Raw genomic sequence first — 21,316 nt, 5'->3', positions numbered from 1 at the left:
TCACTTTTCCAATTTTTCCCAAATTATACACATGTTAGGTACATAGTTTGTATTTGTATTTATTTGTTTATATAGCACTCTACACCAAAGCGCTGCACAATAGAACAATTTAGTACATAAAACATAACGATATAACGATAGAAGCAAATTACAATATAAATCAGTCGGCAAAACAGCAAGAAGAGCAAGGTAGGTAGTTGTTGCCCACCTGCGCAAATCACCCTTTCCTGAACTTGGAATTCATGAGGAACATTATGGGGCCATTGGAGCAGCAACAGTGTTAAAGCCAGAGAGGGGCAGCCAGTATGAGCATGTATCCCCTCCTACTTGGCAAAGGTATGAAATCGATCTGACTGATCAGTAGAACAGTCATTGCGTGGAACCAGAAAGGGAAAGGGAAGGAATCGCCCCACCCACGAAAAGGGGGCCTCTGTATACTGAACGGCTAGGGTGCCTTAAGGCAGTGTTCTTCAAACTGGGGAGCTGGCCCCCGAGGGAGTCCAAAGGATGCATCTGGGGAGGGGCACAAAGTTCTTTAAAACAGGATTATGGTGACTTTTTTTAATAGATAATATAAGCATTTAATAGAAAATATAAGGATTTCTGGCTTCTGGGGTCCGAAAGCTATATTTTTACTCAAGGGGGTGCTCAGCATAAAAAGATTTGAAGACCACTACCTTAAAGGAATACAGTGAACTCCCACTTTCAAATAGCAAAGCAATTAACAGCACTCCTTCCACGCCCAGGGCAGAAAAATCTTGCTACCGCACCAGTCCTCTGTTACACAAGGATGCTGAAAAACCTGAAAAAGAAAATGGCTCCAAGCCTCACAACATCGAACGATGAACTGGTTGCATCATTAAAGACAAAAAAAAAGATGTCAAAGTCTCCCACCCATCATTATAAAAAGCATTCCCCTGAGATCATCATAAACAATGATCAAAACAGTTATTTTCAAATCAATGACCTACTGATCACAACTAGCCCTGGCAAGCATACAATAAGTAAGTTATAAAGTTTACGGGCAAACTATCTTCAATTAAATGCTGAGGTGCTATGGTTTGAAAAAACAAACCACATTGAAGTGGCGATAAAAACCCTTCGGGAACCTCATCAACATAAACAGAGACTGGGGCATAAGTATAACTAGAACGTGTAGTAATCTGTCTAATTCCCTGATACTCACATTTGTATTTATTAAATCATATAGCGATTTCCCACAAAGTGTTGAACATAAACTAAACGTAGACAGAGGATGAATGAGTCATGGAGGGAATTAAAAAACTGTCCGTTGCGCCTAAAGGCTGGCACAAATTTACCCTACTGAGAACTGAAAAGGCAATGGAAAATCAACTGGATTAACCAAACTCTGTATATGTTCTTTAAAATATATGGCGTAAAAGTAATACAAAAGCTCTGCCTCACAGGCATAGCATCCATACCTTCCAGCAGTGAAAAAATATTATTCAAAATTACAAATACAAAATTATTGTCTTTGAATGCCAGAGCATTTGCTTTTTATGGGGGGCAGCTTTACAGACATTTTTAGGGGTGCTTTGACCTTGAACTTAACTTGAGAACAGAGTACCTGTCCTGTACACTTTTCACATTATGCATCAGTTTGAGATTTGCGTATACTGCAAATAATCTTCCCCAGTTTAGAGGTGGAAAAGGGGGGCGAGCGGTCGAGGCCCTCCTCTAATGCAAATCTCTTTCAGTTGATGGACAATTAATGGATGCCAATTAGAGAGTGGCATTCTGTGTTTTTATTTGTCTGGTGTTCAATGACTTAAGTGAAAACAATGATCAGGCCGCAGGCAATGTTTATGAGAAATAAATAGATGTGGTGCATCTGTTCACTGTTGGTTAGATAAGCCTTTTACCCCCTTCTTAATGAGAGCTTGGATGGCCAATATCTGCAACCATTCTCTGTGCACAGAAACACAACAGCAAATCTAATTTGGAGCTTGTGTAAAGTAAAACAAAATTCATTGCGATTGTTTATGGGCCCTGTGCCACCAGAATCAGGAAGGAAAGTATGAAGAGCGCATTCATTGGGGCATTTTCAACCATCCACGGCGCGGGACTACACCTGGCGGTGTGGGCAGCGCACAGTACCACACAGTGGCTCAAATTGTCTGCCACGCACTTCATAACATGGCCACCCTTCATGCCAGCCAAACAAAACTGCGGCCCTTGGCACCTTGCTTCAAAATTAACAATATTGAAGATGCTCCGAAAGTCGCACACGCTTCCCACGTGCCACACATAAACAATCCTCACACAAGGGAAAGTCTATGCCAGCGGGCGTCTATGCACCAGCATGCAGCTATCTGGGAAACTTATTGAAAATTAAAAGCATAGCGCCACTGTGCCCTTTATAAATGATAAGACACATTCTCACAGGGGCTACGCGACACAGCAATGTTCTTATACAGACAACTGAGTAAAATCTTAAGTATTTCCAGGCCCGTGTGACTCTTTCCTTCACAGTAAACTGGAATGATTTGCTCGTACCCATGCAATCATGTGCACAAGTTGTATATGTACCATACACATAGCAACGTCGTACACAAGGGCACCGCAAGCACGTGGATATTGGACCACTTAAAAAGTAAAAAGCAACCAGGGATTTTGCAAAGATGGGTTGTTTAGTACATTAACCTTCCAACGGTTTAAGTGCACTTCCAAACTAGCAATCAAAATATATGTTAACTTAAATGGTGCCTAGCAAGGCAGCAATTACATGTTTTGCCTTTTAAAAAAAAAAACATGTTCTTTAGAACAAGATAGTCACACTACAGTATGTCTAGTTTCAAGGCAAAATACTTCATTGTTGTCATCTTGCTGGCAAGACTAGGTAGGAGTCTGCATTTTCACTGTATACTAGCATAGTATACATGAACATTCAGGCATCTAGTCAGTGAGACAACACAGGGAAATTAAGGAACTCTGTACTATACGGACAGACAGTGGAGAGGGGTGTAAGACATCTTGTGGTACATACAGACTCTGGCTGGTACAGTTCCATGCACTGCCTGGCAGCACTGAGCGCTAAAGTCAGGCACATCTCCTTGCAATGTTCAAATCAGAACCCCTCGCTTCCTAAAGGAAGTAAAGTTACAGAAATCATGGCAAGGGAACTTCATGCTGAAGTGCCCCTTGTTGCCCCCCATCCTCCCGCAGCCGCTGCTCTTCATCCAAAGCCCCAGGCTGCTGCTGCTGCACTCGTCCCGCTCCAGTGGCAGCATATATATCACCCCAGCACAGTTACCATTAGAGAAAGGGCCCATTTTGCTCCCCTAGAGATCAGGTCCTACAGAATTATGGGTTTTAGATGATTCTCACCGAGATCCCTAGTGCCCATTAGACGAGAGGACCTTTCTGCTTCTCCAATGGTAAATAGTTGCTTCATTGTGAATAGGCTAGTTCACATGAGATGAAAGGACCGTTGCGTCTCCTTGGGTTAGGGGTCCATTTCTCTAATGGGAAAATAGATGCTTCATTGTGAATAGATCAATTCCCATTAGACAAGAGGACCTTTCTGCTTCTCCGGTTTGGAGGTCCATTTCTCTAGTAGGAAATAGATGCTTCATTGTGAATAGGTCATTTCCCCATTAGACAAGAGGACCTTTCTGCTTCTCCGGGTTGGAGGTCCATTTCTCTAGTAGGAAATAGATGCTTCATTATGAATAGGCTAGTTCTCATTAGATGAGAGGACCTTTTTGCTTCTCCAGGTTGGACGTTTGATTCGCTAATGGGAAATAGATGCTTCATTGTGAATAGGTTAGTTCCCATTAGACAAGAGGACTTTTCTGCTTCTCCAGGTTGGAGGTCCGATTCTCCAATGGGAAACAGATGCTCCATTTTGAATAGGCTTGTTCCCTTTAGACAAGAGGACCTTTCTGCTTCTCCAGGCTGGAGGTGTGTTTCTCTAATGGGAAATAGATGCTTCATTGTTAACAGGCTAGTTCCCTTTAGAGGAAGGCACCTCTTGCTCTCCTGTTTATTATCAACTTGTCACAAATGTACGCTTTCTGACAATGTTCAAAACAACACTTTATAGCCAACTCTCTCAGTGCTGTAACAAACTCTTGAATGGTCTCACAATGTTTCTGTTGTCTGATGGCAAATTGATCACAAGCCAAAACGTTATTCCCCTTCACCTTGTAATGCTTGTCTATCTTGGCTATGCATTTCTCAAACTGAGTCAGTTGCCCATCTCGATGAATTCAGGTAGTTTTAAGAAATTCTTGTCCAGCCGGATCATGACAATGAAACAACATTGCTTTTTTTTAACTCTAATAATTAGGATCATATACTGGCAACATATACTTCTGAAATTCTTCTTTCCATTTAATAACCTAGGAATAACCCAGGGCCTGGTGTCTTTGCTATAATCTTTGAGTTTGTTTCTGTTGCTTCCCTATTTTCGTGCCCTTGGTATTTGTCACCTTGTTCACAGGGACAAATGTCTGTAATCTCCCTTTTAAGGTCCAATTGTGCTACAGTATGCTCCCTTCTTTATGTGTGTGAGTGTCCCTTTTGGTCACTATATTGCACGGGAGAGGGGCACACCACAGAGTGCAATGCCCACAGTGAGGGTCTTGTTACGTAGCTAAGCAGCAGACATGTGAACACTGTATCATGTCTCACATTGCCAGTTGTTACCTGGCAACACAGGATGACGCATCATTGATCACGCATTCTGTTTTGTGTGTATGCATGGCTAGGGGGCTACCTGTGTCCTTCTAGGCTCACCCACAGCCCAGATACCGCCCAATACAGGCCAGGAGAGTCCCAATGAGCCACCATTCATCTCTGCAACTAACCCTGTACCTGCTCAGTCAGGGCAATGTCTCACCCATGGGCAGCCACAATCAATGGCAAAGAGCCTCATTGCAGCAACTCATAACCAGTTCTTAAGGAATTGAACCAGGACACAGCCAGTATGTTTGACTTCTCCAGTTCCTTTTAGTTCATCTTTATGCAGTAACAACTCTCTCTGCCCTGACCCTTGCAACAACTATCGTACTACTTGCCTTACATTCTCTTCTAGTGTTCACTGTTCACATTCCACACCCATAACATTACCTCTGCTGGCATTCCTAACTGTCATGAGGAGGCCCCTTTTCTTCTAGAGGACTTTATTCCTGGGTACACGTTCCTTATTCGAATAATACTCGTCTCGGGTTGTATTGCCCAGTGTGAATGGTTCAGTTAGGCCTCTAGGACACACTTTTTTGGCTCCGTTTGACGCTCTTCTATATGATCATGGTTTAGCCCTCCTAGGATTGAGGACGCATTGGCCCTAACTAGGCATGAAGATTAGTTTGCTCTCCTGGACAGAAAAACCATTTGTCCGTCCAGGGGTTGAAGACGCGCTGGCACTCCTGAGCCTGAAGACAAAGATAGGGGGCTGGAAACTGATGATGTGATGCATCGCAGGGCCAGAAAACGAGGTGAGGCACCACTCACCCGAGATTCAAACCACTGTCAAGTTGGTTTACCGAGGGTACTGCGCTCCTCCTCGCCTTTCCACTACCCCACTCTACTTTTGACTTCTATGGGCTAGTTATTAGGTTAAGATTTACCACCAGGCACCAGCTAGCATGCTTCTTAACTGACAGAGGCCTTCTTCCACAGTATTGAACTTATTGTCAGGGTCCACCTTCTGCACTTCTTCCTTTGTGCATCTCCCTTTTCTTCCTCAGTACCTCTACCAAAATGTTCCTCCATGGGTGCCCTCATCTTCCCACACAGATTTTGCCTGTACCTTTCTAACTGTTCTCTTCCAAGTAATTTCCTCCTTCCTCTTGTGTCTCCCCTTGCATCTCTCCCTGTTTTCCCCCCTACTTGCAAGATTTTCCCCTCTTCACGCTGCTCTCCCCTTTCCCTTCTTTTCACCCTTCTTCACCTTCCTCTCCCTTCACCTTTCAACCACACACCTCTCTAAGTCTTACTCTCCTTCCACTCCCTTCGTCTTCTTTCCTCCTCTGTCATCTTTTACTCTGCTCTTTACTGCAAATCTTGTTTCCAAACTTCCATACCAGGGTTTCGACCCAAGCCTCCCTTTATAGTCCTGCCTCTTTTTAAACTGAAAAAGGAAGGGTTTTACTGAATATATTCAAGTCCTTGTAGGAACGTGACAAAGGGGTTGGGATCACTGAGACAGATCAAATGGTTGAGATCAGTTATAAATTGTCAGCTGCACATAACTCTGCCAACATTGAACCCCCTAATCTGCCAGCTTGACTGCATACAGTCAAGTTCAGGTATGTCTTTCACAGTCCATCCTGCAGACTGTGTAGTCAAATGTACTTTTACTTGGATCAAAGACGATACCCACAGACATTTTGGCCTTCTAATGCACAGTTGTTCATTCTTCAAAACTAGCCGATCTTGACTTACAGACTGGTAATGGCAAAGGAGAAACCTTATATGCTGGCTATTATCTTTCTGAATGTACGCACCCTCCCATAGTCCCGTGGCTCCATTCCCACTTGTCAATGTGACTGGGGGACATTTCAACCAGTGCGGGGGCGGGGGCGTTGACCCCAAAATACATAAACCCATACTTATACTGTTAACTGGTGTTATGTTCACTAATATTCATAATACAAAAGAACAAACAGTAACAAAGAAATGGACAATTGGGTAATGGAAGTGTTTTTACTATGACAAGTGCTTACATTGTAAAGCAACAAAAAGTACATATTTATCTGTAGACTGGATACATACTTTACATTACACAGTACATTTGTCAAGTGCCTTTTTAAAACCAAAAATCGAATTGGTGGGGTCATATGGAGTGCACCTGCTTTACCTGGGGGGATTGGAAGAAAAAGAAGCACAAGTGAAACATTTGTGGAAAAACTGTTCTCATAACTGCACATGAAAAGCTGCAAGAATTTGGTAACGGGAAAAGTAAACTTTATTATTGCAAATGTTAACAATCTTTTGTCATAATATTTCCTTTAAGGGATTAACAGATATCACACATTCGACAGTGCCTGAGGTTTGTGACAAAATTATCGATCTATCCATTATTTGCTTTGAATAATGGTGCTGTAGTGTGAACAAGTATGGGTAAACTATAGACAACTAAAGGTCTCAGAAAGAAAATGTTCAAGTTAAAAATGTCACTCGACATATGGATTTATATGACAGAGTTAAAATAACATGAAAAGTAACTCACATGGCCTAACATTAAAAATGTGATTAGAGTGCAAGGAACTGAGAAAGAAAACCTTACTCTTTGACTACTTCAGATGTTTAGGACTACAACTCCCATCAGACCTAACCAGCATAGTGAATGGTGAGGCATAAGGTTTTTCACCATAGTGACACCTTTATTCTTAGTCCAAAGACACTTTCCTCCATAATTTTGGCATATTCCCCAGAGTGGGATCAAAGCCTTGCATTGTTCATCAGTCTCATACACCACTTAATAGAGAGCGTTAATAATTGGCAATAAGCTGATAGTTTCCCAAAACCGATCTTTTAAATAGAATGTTCTGCCCTGAGGAAGACGAGGCTCTCTGCTCTTTGTGTAAACTAGCCAGTCACTTCTCTATATGATGGACAGAAAGGGAATGTAGTCAGAGTGGCCACTACAACAAGATTTAACATGGTTTAGCTAGTTGGCACTCAACACATTTTTGAATAGCACTTAGCACCTTTTCAAACATGTGGCACTTGACACTTTTCTGAAGGGCACCTGGAACTTTTTGAATCTGCTAGACTCTAGTTGGCACTTTAATCAGGCATTTCCAAGATTTACGATTTGCCTTGGTGAAGTAATATGTTCCTACATTGACTTTTTACGACGCATTTTTCACTCAGCACTTTTAAATGGATGCATTTGTATGTACAAGGCAGTTTTGTCAGTATTAACATGCATTTATGTGTTTGATATGTATTCTTGTGTTTATTATGAGTTCTATGTGTTAGGTAGTATTTTGGAATAAGTCACTGTGAGCAAGGAAGAAAAGGTGGTATGTATTTCTACATTACCTTGCACCTGCATATATTGTTCTGCAAGTATATGCTTTTATTATTGTCCACAAACATGTCACTTATTTACACTCCACACTGTATCTGAAGTATTGAGGAAAATCACTTAATTTATTGTTTAGCAACATCTATGGCTGATTTCAACAAATGAGATTTTGCAGAAATTGGTAGTGCCATTTCTTCATTGATGTGGAACGCAGAAACCACCTTTGGTCATCAATTGCGGTGCGTTCTCAGAACCACTTTTTCCCTACGGAAGGTTGTTCTTCACAGAGCATTTGAAACTCACTTATCCATCAGGTCCGCACAGCAACCAAAAAGACCACCTTTAACAACAACCTGCAACAATTGGCGGTTCAAACAGTTTTCACATAAGCACCGACGGAACCACTTTGAGGTCCCACTGGTTGTGCAGTATTCTCCTCGGCAGGTAATAGCTGTACACCGTTAAAACGTCCCCAGATTATTTGATTTGCTTACGACAGCTTCCGCAGTAACCTGTTCTAATATCCCCCTGCAAATAGGTTATGCATGAGACCACAGACACATATGAGAAACCAAAGGGTGCCTCAATAACTAGTACCCGGGGATCTCTCTCAGGTGGCCATCCAGTGCGGGAGGATCACCTGGGTGAGGGGTCTTTGGGGAGTGGGGGTGAAGCAACTGAGGGTGAGATGCAATATCCCCCCCCTTATTTCATAGGATTCTCTGATGTCCCCACCCCCTTGCCCCTTTTCTAAACAAACACTAGGCCAAGGAGGAGGGTGAGAGAGTAACATGGCTAACCCTTATATATCTCATTGGACATGTCTCGCTAATCGGGTCAGGCACCTGCCTTTAATTACATGCATCGGATACCCATTAACTCCCCCACATGGATAAAAGGCGGAACATAGAGACACACTCTGAGCACTCGGAGCAAGGTGGAACATGAGAAGCAGCAAAACTTCTGGGGCGAAGGCGAACCTACTGGAACAGAGTGACAGATCGAGGGACGAGAACCAAGGGTAAAGGAACTCAGGACCTCCCTGTAGGAGTTTGTTGTCTCCAAAGAACCGTGAGAGATACGTGGAGAAGGCCAATCCTGTAGTATTAACCTTGACTCGTAAATTAAAACGGCAAAGACAAGAAAGGAATGCACACAGCCGGTGAGTTGGCGAGCAAGATGAAAGACGGATGTGTGTTAAGGAAAGAATAAAGTGGCAACATTATATCTTACAATTGAAGGCTGTACTCGTGTGGATGAGACGCAAAGAAAGGCAGACCTGTGGTGAACTTTAAAATTACTGATAACTGAAGCCGTGATACAGAGTAGCGGAGTGGACTGGCAAAATGAAGTAGCCCACTCGAAAGTATCTGTGAAAGGGGAAATGTTCTATTCAAAAGCCAGAAAGTGAATGAACTTTATAAACGTGTGATTATCAAGATTGACCTTGGCAAAAGCGGAAGTGGAAAATGAACATTGAGCTGTTGTGCTTATGATATTGATCTACATAGACCAAGAAACACTGGGGCAAATAACACAAGAGTGTGAGTTGAAGGGAAAGTCGAAGTGCACAGGTATATAGTAAATTCTTTGCACATTTGAAAGTCTTCGACAAAAGAAAAAGGTCTGAGGCCGACTGAGAGAGACAGTAAGTGTGATAAGTTAGGGGAAGGTAACCTCTAACAAATGTGAATAAAGCTTGGAGAAGGGAACTCCTACAAGTGCTGTGATTAAGAGGTCTGAGCCCAACAGAGCGAGGAGACCTACGTGAACTTTTGGTTGAACTGTGAAGGAACTTTTGTTAGAAAAGTGACTTTAACGCGGCAGCACAGGCAAATTCTCAACCTACGTTTTGAACTGCTTTGTTCTGAGAGCTTGAGCCAGAGTGTGTTATCCTGTCTACTGGGACCACCTTGCTGTGTGCTGTCCAACGTGGGGAGGAGAGCTAACTCAGCCACTTTGATTCTAACACTGATTTTCCTTTGCATGCATATTCCCATTGGCACACTTTTTGCATAAGAGATGGGGCAGGCATTAGGTTTTTAAAAAGGACAGAAGATTGTCACAATTAGCAGGACTAGGGTCCCTATCACCAAGAGTGCATTGCTGTTGGGCAAGCATTTATTTATTTGTATAGTGTGCAAACAGCCCTGAGGCATCAAGGCGATGTTGCAAGTACATGTTATTTGTGATGCATTCATACAAACATTATAGCACTATGTTACAGATAAGAGTATATGTGGGTGTGAAGGAGGGCATATTAGGGAAATGTTACTGGAGGGTGCAAGCTGTGCTGGCCGAGGGAGTTTCGGGTGGATCTTCAATGTATAACCTGCAGAAGTCATATCATGTACTTGGTGGCCTCCCCTGACTCTGAGTCCCCCTACCTCCTGATTTCCACCAAGGTGTCACTGTCACACAGGTTAAATGTAAATACCGATTTGATCTGCAATGATGAATTTTCCATTTCTTCATGCTGAATCCAAGGTCTAATTTCAATCTGGAGCATGCCAGCATTTTCAGAGGTTTCTGTTTCCATGAAGTTTGTTCTATGAAAAAAAAGAAATAAAAACAACAAAAAAAAACACATTAAAATATGTATAACAATGCAAGTACCTTATACTGTATCCTGCAACAATGCAGGCAGATTCACAAGAAAAATTTGAGGCTATCATCGAGCCATCTCGGTATTAGACCTCCCCCATTCCCATCCATACATCCTTGGACAGACCTCTACAACCTTGGACAGACGTCTCCCTGCTATTGCCTGAGGGCTGTTCTAAAACATTAATTTCTCTAAGCCCCAGGACCTACTAGGATGTCATTATCTAGGCAAACATCCTCAAACAACTCCTCTCAGCTGTGAGTCAGATTCCTACCAGGGAGGGGTCCAGAGACAGTCCTGTCCGAGGTGGACGGTGGCAGCAGAAGTCCCCAGTTCCTGCACCACTCAACCCCGTCCAGTGCCAGCATGTTTGCTGGCAGACCTTATTGCCATCCTTAACTTGTGAAAGAGATAATCACAATGTCTTTTCTATTGTTTTTAGAAACCCTGCACTCGCGAAAATTGCCAATACATACATAAAAGAAGACACCACTATAAAAAAGCCCTAGCCAGGCCAACTCAACTAAAGTATGGAACACTCTCGAAGGTCCTATCCATGCCCTTTTTAAAATCTGTGTCAAGATCCACCCAAATAATCACCCAACTGACATCTTAACATGAGTACATCTAGATCCCCTTCTAAAAAGCCTGAGCCAGTTGCTTTGCAAGGTCACATTACCACTCTCCAAAGCCCCACCCAAACCCCCCTCTGTCAAGGTAAAACCCTGTCCCACATATAAACCCAATTCAAACCCTATCAGGCATAGTTCAATACTGAGGATCCTCTGCAAAGCCACACACAAAGAAAACCTCTGAAAAGGGCCAATCCTAGTGTCTTCTAAAAAGCCCAACCCAGAACACCTACAAATATGTCCAATCTTGCCCCTACTCTACAAAGCCCCATCCAAAAGCACTACGTCCCCGTTCAACAGTGGTGTGCTCTCTACAATACAAAGTAGCACATGAAACAGTTCTGCAAAGATCCAAAGGTGATGCCTTCTCTATACACTCCATCCAAATCCCCTCGAAAAAATCCTAATGTATTCCTGTAAAACACCACTGAAAAGCAATGACAGGATCCAATTCTGCACCCCTTTGCATTGCACCTTCCAAAACATTTGTAACAAGATCTTATGTAGACCCCTCTACTACAAAGCTCTAAAAAGCTCCTTCCACAAATCTGATCCCAATATTCCCATTACCCAGAACCAATTCTTCAAAGCCAAATGTCCCTTTGTTGGAGGTAGCCAGAATTCTCCCCTAAACCCACCATCTTGACCCTTGTTTATAAAAAGCAGGGTTTGAAATTGAGGAGATCTGGGAGCTATTTAGCTCCTAGTTGTAGCCTAGAAGAGCCCGCTTGGCTTGACATCAACAGCTACCATGAGCAACGTTTGGCTCCGCAGGCCAAATGATGCTGAACAAAACATGTGGCACTCATGTTCAAATGAGCATGCAACGTAAATGTAGGATGTAAAAGTCTTGCGTAAGGTTTTTTTGCCATTCATTCACGTTACAGCTCATTTCAAACATGTGTATGGCAGGAGGGGTGGAATGAGATTTGCATTTTTTCCACCTCCCATCCTCTCCGCCATACAAATGCTCATTTGTGCCAGGATGCATTTTCATGCTGGTGCAAATGCTGGAGATCACTATGGGGTTTGTAAGCTTTATGCACCAGAATAAAAAAGGCAGTCACCATAGGGAGACATTGTCCATGCTGCCTGTCATGCTAGCATGGCAGGTAGCATGTACAATTAAACTGTGCCTGATATGTCGGCAGGGTTAAAGTGTAATTGTGAATGCTGCTGGGCCCACAATTAAAAGTAAAGCTGCCTGGCATGGGAGCATGCCAGGAAGCGTCACTTTGCACAGTGGAGTGCAAAAGTGCAGTGCAAAAGGTTAGGGTGCACACGTGTATGCCGCCTTTTGCCCTGCACATTTGCACTCTGCCGTACAAACGAAGAAAAAATGGTGGCAGGGAGACGCCTGCGTCAATGTCAATACGTAACAGCTCCCTGCCACCGAATTACACTTTCAATGAAATTCCACAATCCTGTATGCTTCGGACCATCTATAAATAAACATTAGGATGAATCAACACATCTTTTAACCCCTTTAGTGCTAAGGACAAGCGATCTCGCCCGAAGCACTACGTTAGCAGTGCGGAGGACGAGATAGCTCGTCCTTTTTAGCACTTCTGTTGGTGCGATCGCTGCAGTCAGTGAATGATAAGGTAGGTTTCTCCCTCGATCTCAGGCATTTTCATGCCGTTTGATCGAGGGAGGTGTCGTTGGAAAGGGGAGATGTACCTCTTTCCAACAACACCTACCTTGAAGCTTTGCTGGGCGCGGATCGCTCAATCCGCGCCCAGCAATGCCACTGGACCAGCAGGGACCCTTTTATGAAGTGGGGGGGTGTCAAGGGGGCCATTTAGTATTGTGAGAAACCTGAAGGTGTCAACCGCTAGTCCCCGGGGATCTGTCATCCTGGCAGCCAGGACACGACTATCGTCATTCATGACATCACTGATGACATCACATGTGTACCTCCCTCATTTTTTATTTACTGACATATGTAAGCCAGGTGCCTTTCTTCACTATCAGCCAGGAAGTGAAAAGTTTAAAAGTGCTATATTTGTAGGTGTAAGCCTTCTCATATGTTCCTAAAATACTTTCCTTAGGGTACATTGACATATCATACATATACATAGGATAAGAAGGAAATCTGAAACACAGCAATTTTTTCTGTGCATGAAGGTAATGTGGACGGTTATGAATAGTTTCTGGTAATACAGCAGTTTTTTTTCTATGTTACGATCCCTATATATGCTTCTATTGGTATACATTGAGGTCTCTTTGTGTTTTGCGAGTAATAGTACAATTATGCAGTAAGGGAAGCATTCGTAGATGTTTATGTAGCACAGTATTAAAAAATCTGTAATGGAAGCATATATCAGTGTAGTAGTGGACATGGGAAGAAGTAGAATATTGCATCTATGTAGCACATGCTGCAGACAGTGGCTACTTTCTTTTGAGGGTGTTCATGTATTGAAATAACGCACTATTTCAATTGAATTTTTTAGCAATGCATTGCTTAATGAAATATTTGGCATATGATAGTTCTGCAATGGTCTGTTACACTTTTCGGCCAATATTCTAAAGACAATCACTAGTGGAGGTGCAGCTTGAAAATGAAAAGCACATGTGATGTCATGAATGACATTTGAGATGTCATCTTTGATGTCCTGGGTGTTAGTCTTAGCAATGAACGTAGGTGGTGCGAGTTATGGTTGCCTAGTTTACCAAAATTAGGGAAGGTGCAGTGTTTTTTGGTTTCACTGTGAAATGTAACATCCCTTTAACAAAGTTGTTTTACTGAATGGACATATATATATCCATATATGTTCACTGATATATATATATATATATATATATATATATATATATATAGCAGTGAACAAAAACAAAGGGGCTAAACAAGTGATGGCGTCAGTGATGTCATTAATGACATTTGTGATTCCATCTTTCATGTTCCGGGTGTTAGTGTTAGCAGTGCACAGTGGTGATGGCAGGTTTGGTGGCGTAGTCTACCATAACTGGCAAATTTCAGGGGTTTTTCGGTTTTACTTTGAACCATAGTGGGGAGGTGGGAAAGTTTTTTTTAGTGAAGTGCACAGGTTTTTGGTAGGGCAACTTAACCATAACGTCCCCTTAACAAAGTTTTTTTTGTAGTATATATATATGCGACGTTATGGTTACAAGTAAAACCGAAAAACATCAGAAATTCACCAATTATGGTAAGCTACACAACCATAATTTGCGCCACCACCGTGCACTGCTAAGACTAACACCCAGGACATCAAAGATTGCATCACAAATGTCATTGATGACAATCGCATATCTGGGCCACTTGTTTTTGTTCACGGACCTATCTAGGCCAGGTGGTTTTGTTCACGGAGTCAGAATATTAAAATGCAAAAGGTGCTGTACATCTAGACGTTAACCTTGTCATATGTTCATAAAGTACTTTCCTTAGGGTTTGAACTCAGCTCATGGTGCAGATACATGGGCCAAAAAGCAGGCCTCAAACACACAATTCATTTGTGTACATGAAGATGTTTTTGACAATTTCTGGTGATGCTGTTTCTTTCTTACTTCTTTAGTTTCCCTCTATGTGCCTGGGATTTGTATGCATTCTGGGTCTTCATATGTATTGTTTGTACTAGCACAAGTGTTTAGTAAGTCTTGAATTGTTAGCTAGTTTATTACATGTTTAACATTACTCAAAACTCTGATAAAGGTAGGATTCATTATTTTACTATCCAGAATTACAAGATTATAAATATTGTACTTCTATTGTGCATGCTGCAACCATTGGCAAGGCATAAAATAAGCGGTATTGCATCGCAATTTGCGATAAGATACCGCTGGTTTGCCTTTTAAGTTAGAAATCATGTGGCAGCTTCTGCAATATGATTTAGGGCACCGAGCGCAGAGCTTAAAGGCACAGATTACTGTGCCTTTTTATTTAAACCCAGCGCTCGGTGCACTGACAGTGTGTAGGCAGAAGTTCCCGGGCTGGGCTAAATACATTGTATCAATGTATGAGCCCAGCCGGGGTGCGGCGTGGAGGTCACGTGGATACGGGACTACGAGGCTACAGCAGGAGCACCCCAGTTCCACTCACAGACCCGGCTTCAAGGTAAGGAGTCATGCTGGGGTGCTTGGGTCGGGTGGGTGCTTGGGAAAGGGGGGTGCAGGCCTTCTGCAAGCCCCTTGTCTGCAGGCGGAGGGGGGTCATTGCTCACTATCAGGCTCACGCAAGAAACGCTGCACTTTAGATAACCGCGCCTGCGGTGTAAGGGCTGGGGCCTCCAGTTGGGGTCCGCGGAGGGTGATCTAGGCCCAGTGTTGCTTGCGTGGTGCCCAGACAGCAGAACTGCTATTGAAGCAGCCAGTTTGGGGCCTAAACCAGAGTGTGCACCAGGAGGCCGCCCCGACGTGCATATTACGTCTTCCTAAGTGTTTGTTCATGGCTGCCCCATGTGAACGGCACGGGCCTAGCTTGCAGTGCATGGGTACACCGCCAGCCCTCTCTGAGGCATGTAATGCCAAGGGAGATGCAGTGCAAATTAGCTGCAATGGAAAACGTGCTGCAAAGCAAAGGGCCTGACTCACAACGCGTTTTTCAATTGGAAGCACCCATTGAAAAAAAAAACACCTTGCGAGTCAGGCCCAAAATCTGATATTGTTCAAAGGCAGCTTTGGTGCAAAGAGTGCTGCAGTGCAACTGTGCTGTGATGCGATGCAGTGTGCACCATGGAATGCATGGTGAGCAGCACTGGAAGTGAGCGCATTGCAAGGCATGCTGCGATGTGAAGCGTGCTTCGGTGCAAAGGGAGATGCGGTCAGATGTGTACTGCGATAGAAACTGTGCTGCATGCCAAAGTTATCCCTAATATAGTGTAATGCAAAGTGTGCTTTCAAGCATATTGCGGAGCAAAGCAAGCTGCCCTGCATTGCAAGTGGCACTGCAATGCAAACAGTGCTGCTTTGCAAACTCCACTGCAATACAAGCGATGCTGCAGTCAGTGCCATGTGCCGCCGCCGGCTGCTGACACGCAGGGTTGTTCGCCAGCTCCGTGACCTCTGCAGAGGGGGAGTCTTTGCGTCAAGTGCGCTCAGGGGTGCAGCGGTGAAAAGTGGGGTGTTGCTAGTCCCAGCAGATGGCCTGCAGAAGCCCACGGCGTGAATGATGTGTGCGAGGAGGCCACTGGGATCCCAGAGTCCCATAACTTCTGGCTAGAGGACACTAGAAAGATGGACTTTGTGTCCCTTGATCATATCTTAATACCTTTTCAGAGATGAACCTACTCACTCTGCAACTTGCGTCTATTAAATGTGTGGTGTGTGCCATATGAATGATTCATATTATTTGCACGATGGATACCGCTTAGATCGGTGGAGCCTCTTCTCCGTCCATTTTAGAAAGTAAGTGCCCCAATGCACTGGGCAGGGGAGAAATGGGCGAATGAGGGGCTGACTCAGAGAGGGCCCTCTGCCATGCACAGAAGGGGACTGTGGAGCGCATTTGTGTGAGAAGAGAAAGCTAGCCCTAGGATGGTGAGAGAAAAGCAAGTGCCCCACGTGCCAAGGTGGTACATTCAGCATTCAGCATTACGCTTTGCATATTTAGCCTGCATATTGAGCATATTGTGAACATTAGCCTGTGTCACACCCACTCTAAAGGGCTCTCAAACCTAGGTGTAGCCTCCACCTTTGTCTGTTGTATGTTAAAATTCACTCATTGCAGAACCTAGGCCTCTCTCCCACTATACAGGACTCTCGATTCTAGGTATATCCCCCTTCTCGGACTACTGTATGGGAAACGTAATGTATTGTGAACATTGGGCCTCTCCCCCATTCTACATGATTCTCAAATCTAGCCGCTTAGCCAAACTGCGAAGGTCAGCTGCTAGACATATAACCCACTAATCAAAAATGCTCAAAATCTCCACATACTTAACTCCTACAAAAACCTACACAACCACCTCTCGCACAGCAAGCCACACGCACTTCACCACACCAACAAACAAACAAACACATAAGCCGCACAAACAGCACACGAGGACTAACATCGATCAGCTACTGGCACCAAAGCTCAGCGCACAGTGTATACCAAACTGAAACTGCCAACAGGACACCCCTTCTCTCTCAGTATCCTGCTCCCTCTTCACCTTACTAACCCACCCCACCTTCTTGCTTACAGATCCGTCTGAGCACCTGGGGACCAATTCCATTTTTGACGGTGCGCTGTACCTTTTACATTTAACATTATAGAACACTGCAAACTGGCAACATGGGGCAGTTGCTGGGGACATACCTGAGGCTGATGGCGGTTATCAAGTGAAAAGGTTGAAAGGCCCAGACACTGTCCCCGATTGCAGGGCTTGTTGTTAGCAAGTGGCTGGCAGTAATATTTCTCCTATCCGTTCCGGTCGGATAAATATTTCCAGCCACTTAAGCAGATTGCTTTAGGTAATCAGTTGCTCTTGTCTGTTTTGTAGACATTGGAATGTGTCTGTAGAGGAAGATAGCAAGCAAAAGGCCCTCACACTGACTTTGACAACAAAGGAAGAGTGACCTGAGAGGTAAGAAAAGCCTAGCCCATCTTTTAATCTTTTGTGTTTGCTGCCATGGCAGTGCTTTACGAGAATGTAACAATATTTAAAAGGCCTTTTGCAAGCAGGTTGTGTTATGGGGCTGTCACTTGCAGTCTTATGTTCAGGGTGGTGCAAATACTCCCCGAAAGGTGCTTGCTTGGAGTGATTTATGTTCTTTGCAAATAAACAACCATTTTGTGTTTCTTGAAACACAAAGCAAATATGTGTACTAATTAGAGCTTGGAAGGTATATGGTAAGTTACTTAAATGGCTGGCAAATTCTGGCTTCACTACTTAACCAAACTGTGTGATCCTGAGCAAATCATTTCACCCAACCCAGCCACACCAGTGTGCTGGCAAGAACAGAAATGTGCATTATTTATCCTTAGGCAGCGTTGGTGGCCTGATGGGCATTACATTTCAGAATTTGCTGCTAACTTGCCACTACCACAATGCCGGGGAGTCGCAAAATGCGGTGCCTGTGTGCCATAGGTTTAGAAAAGAGATTTCCGACCTCTTGGGCATCCCGATTAATTTTCTGTGGCCCTCATTACGACCCTGGCGGAGTGGGTTTACGCCAGCGGTATTCGCGGCGGACCCGTCCGCCCTACTACGAGTTCCCGTGGCGCCATGGAGCGTTTTCCGCCTGGTTTTTCCGGGCGGAGAAATCCATGGCGCTACGGGACCTTGTTGTTAATTACGCCACCGTATTTTACGGTGGCGTAATTAACGCCTTCCCCACTCCCATTATACCCTATGGGGCAAAAATGGGAATGGGGAAGGGTAAAATGGGGAATGGGGATTTACCGCCCCGCCAAGGTCGGAATGGGGCGGTAAATCCGCCAACCCCCATGGCGGTATCGGCAGCTTTCCGCCGTGCTCCATGGTGCATATTGCACCACGATTTCCGCCAGGGTCGTAATGAGGGCCTGTGCCTTTTAGGTGCCTGGGATGGCACTCCCTCTTTAGATCATTTATTTTGATCTTTTAAATCATCTCAGTTTTTTCTGACTTGCAATAAGCCGGACCACAAAGATGATTACATGTTACTTGCTGGGCCCACTAGTCTCGCAGATGAGACTTAACGGCACTAGTTGGTAGGTGCTGCACCAGGGCCTCACTGACCTGGGCAGACCAAGAGACTGGCATCTGGGCATTTGGTTCTGCAGAGTAAGATAACTAATGTCCCCAATTTGTCACAAACTCTTTGTAGCTACTGTCTTCATCTTGGGCAGTTGCTTGCAACAGTTTTACGCCAAACACTAGCTAAATGAAACTCGATAATAACACATGCACAATTGCATCTTTTTTGATGTTTTGTTGACAATTTGATGGACACTGCGCTATGCACCACCGACTGCTGCAGGACCCAGCTGCACAGAGTCTTGAACTGAAAAATGTTTTCAGAGCTTTTTTTTTTAATCAGATCCATTTATGTGGTCCATTCATGCAGTGAACATTTACACTTTACAGACACTCATTGCAATAATGTATTAGGGACTAGAAATGCTGTATTCTTGCTGATTGTATGTCTTGGGGTAAAACAAAATTTTGGTGACATTTAAAATAGGAGTACAACATTGCTAATCAAATAAGTTTATTTGCCAATCAAAAACATTTTAATTAGCAAATTCTGCTAATCAATTTTTGAAAACTAATTTATGCCTTGATTGGCAAGGCATACATTAGTTTTCAAGATAGCAGAGTTTGTGAATTAAAATGTTTGTGATTAGCAATGTTGTACTAATATTGTTAATGTCACCAGAGGTTATTTGTACTCGAGACATGAAACCAATTTGCGTACCGCTGAAAAAAGGCATTAGTGAGAAGAGCCCAGCCTTGCAAATTCTTTAAAATCCAGCTAGACCTGGAGGACAGTTAACTTTACCGATTCAACCTAAGAGAAATGCACTCGACCCATAGCAACGGATGACAAATTTAAATGGGATTTCTGTGAAATGGTGCATGTCACCCACTTTATGTTTGGCACAGTTCTGCCACCCAGAGGCCAGACATGCACAGTGAAATTTGTATTTGACATTTAGATAAGTCACAATTGATTCAGCATTACAATATCTTAAGTAAGTGCTAGTGAATCATAAGATGTAATCATGTCTCCTATGCACATTCCCTGTGTATAGTTATTCCCAAGTTCCTCCTGCTGCGAAGCAAGAAGGCCATGTCCTTTGCTTTGTGGCCAAACTATTTAAAATGTTCTGGGTCTTCATATGCCATTACAAAAAGTACTATCACTTCCATCCTTTGGCATGCACAAACATTACAAAAACAAACTACAAAAATCAATCTAATTATGGATCCAGATACACATTTCAAATACTTTCCGGGCTTTTACGAACATGCACATTTTAAGATGTCTCGCTTATTCTTTTACTGACAATCACATGCAAACTCACCACGCAACACGGACAGCAGTCCTGCCAGACTGTCTCTATTTGACATTTACTGCAAACAAAGTAAATGTTAAACACAAGTTTCAAACATCGTTTGTAAAGTATACTCACCCTGCATAAAATCTACTCTAATATGCAAGTGGGCTAAAAGACTTTGCGAGCCCTGGGTCAGTATCTGTAAAATTTGAAAGGTTAGCAGCATGAATGGACACAAATAGATATGATAAAAAGGCTCTGAAAACAGTTTGGCCAGCTGTCTCCTGCAGGTGCTAATATATGATGCAATCATAATCATAAAGCAAATCGAGCACTGGAGGCTAACTACAGCGTATGGTAATGCAGTAGACCTGTAGATGTAAACACTGGATGTAACTATTGATCACTACTTTGCGTAAACATCTAGTTAGCTTTGGGTATTCATCATGCCGAGTGGATGGCATAGCAAGCAGAGAACTGGGCAAAGTAGGTGGAATATTGTAGTTTGTGTTAATGTCACTTCAGGGTAGCTGGTATAAAGCAACAGGGTGAATATATAGAATATCAAGGAGCATGGGATCGTGCATGGGTTGCGTACCAGTTGCACAAATGTATGCAACCAGCAAGTTATACAACTGGGTTTGCCATCAAAAGCGTTTCATTGTATGATTATGTGCATCTTCCCCAACAAAATGAAATATAGTTGACACTATGAGATTTAGATGCAGTAACCTAACTTTACTGTAAAGCATGGAGATGATGCAGTGTTTTACAGTATCAATGCTTTAGTTCTACATTGTGTAACAACTTGCATTTTAGGAATGGTATTGCATGACTGTCTTTTAAAAAAAAATATGAAGCTAACAGGATGTAGAAATCTTAATAAAAGAATCACTAAAAGTATCATCCGGATTACTTCTGGTCTGCAATTATTTCTTGCCTAGCACTCCCACACAGTCTTTTGGCACTTCAGAGTGGAGGAGGGGATTACTGCTGCACTGGGGATTACTGCTGCACTTTCTCTCCATTAGAACTTAAGTGAACACAAACAAAACGGTGACGAGAGCACCGAGGGCAAGAGAGGAATGAAGGCAAAGCTATACTTTCATTGAACAGGACAGCTTAAATAGAGTATCAATCTGATCTGATTAACACAC

At 43.3% G+C, this 21,316-nt stretch overlaps 1 long non-coding RNA gene across 1 annotated transcript in view; it reads right to left on the bottom strand.

Annotated features, from left to right (window-relative positions):
* The window catches only part of LOC138481329 (uncharacterized), a 339,719-nt gene that overhangs the window by 284,871 nt on the left and 33,532 nt on the right, over nucleotides 1–21,316 (bottom strand). The window contains exon 2 of the long non-coding RNA XR_011274221.1: nucleotides 10,440–10,551. This is a non-coding gene — a long non-coding RNA (uncharacterized lncRNA). The remainder of the gene's footprint in view (nucleotides 1–10,439; nucleotides 10,552–21,316) is intronic.

The sequence above is a fragment of the Ambystoma mexicanum genome, chromosome 5p, assembly GCF_040938575.1.
Source record: "Ambystoma mexicanum isolate Mex_15411 chromosome 5p, UKY_AmexF1_1, whole genome shotgun sequence".
NCBI classification, from domain to species: Eukaryota; Metazoa; Chordata; class Amphibia; order Caudata; family Ambystomatidae; genus Ambystoma; species Ambystoma mexicanum.
Note: the sequence above shows the minus strand (reverse complement) of the source record. Positions and strands in the feature narration are given on the sequence as shown.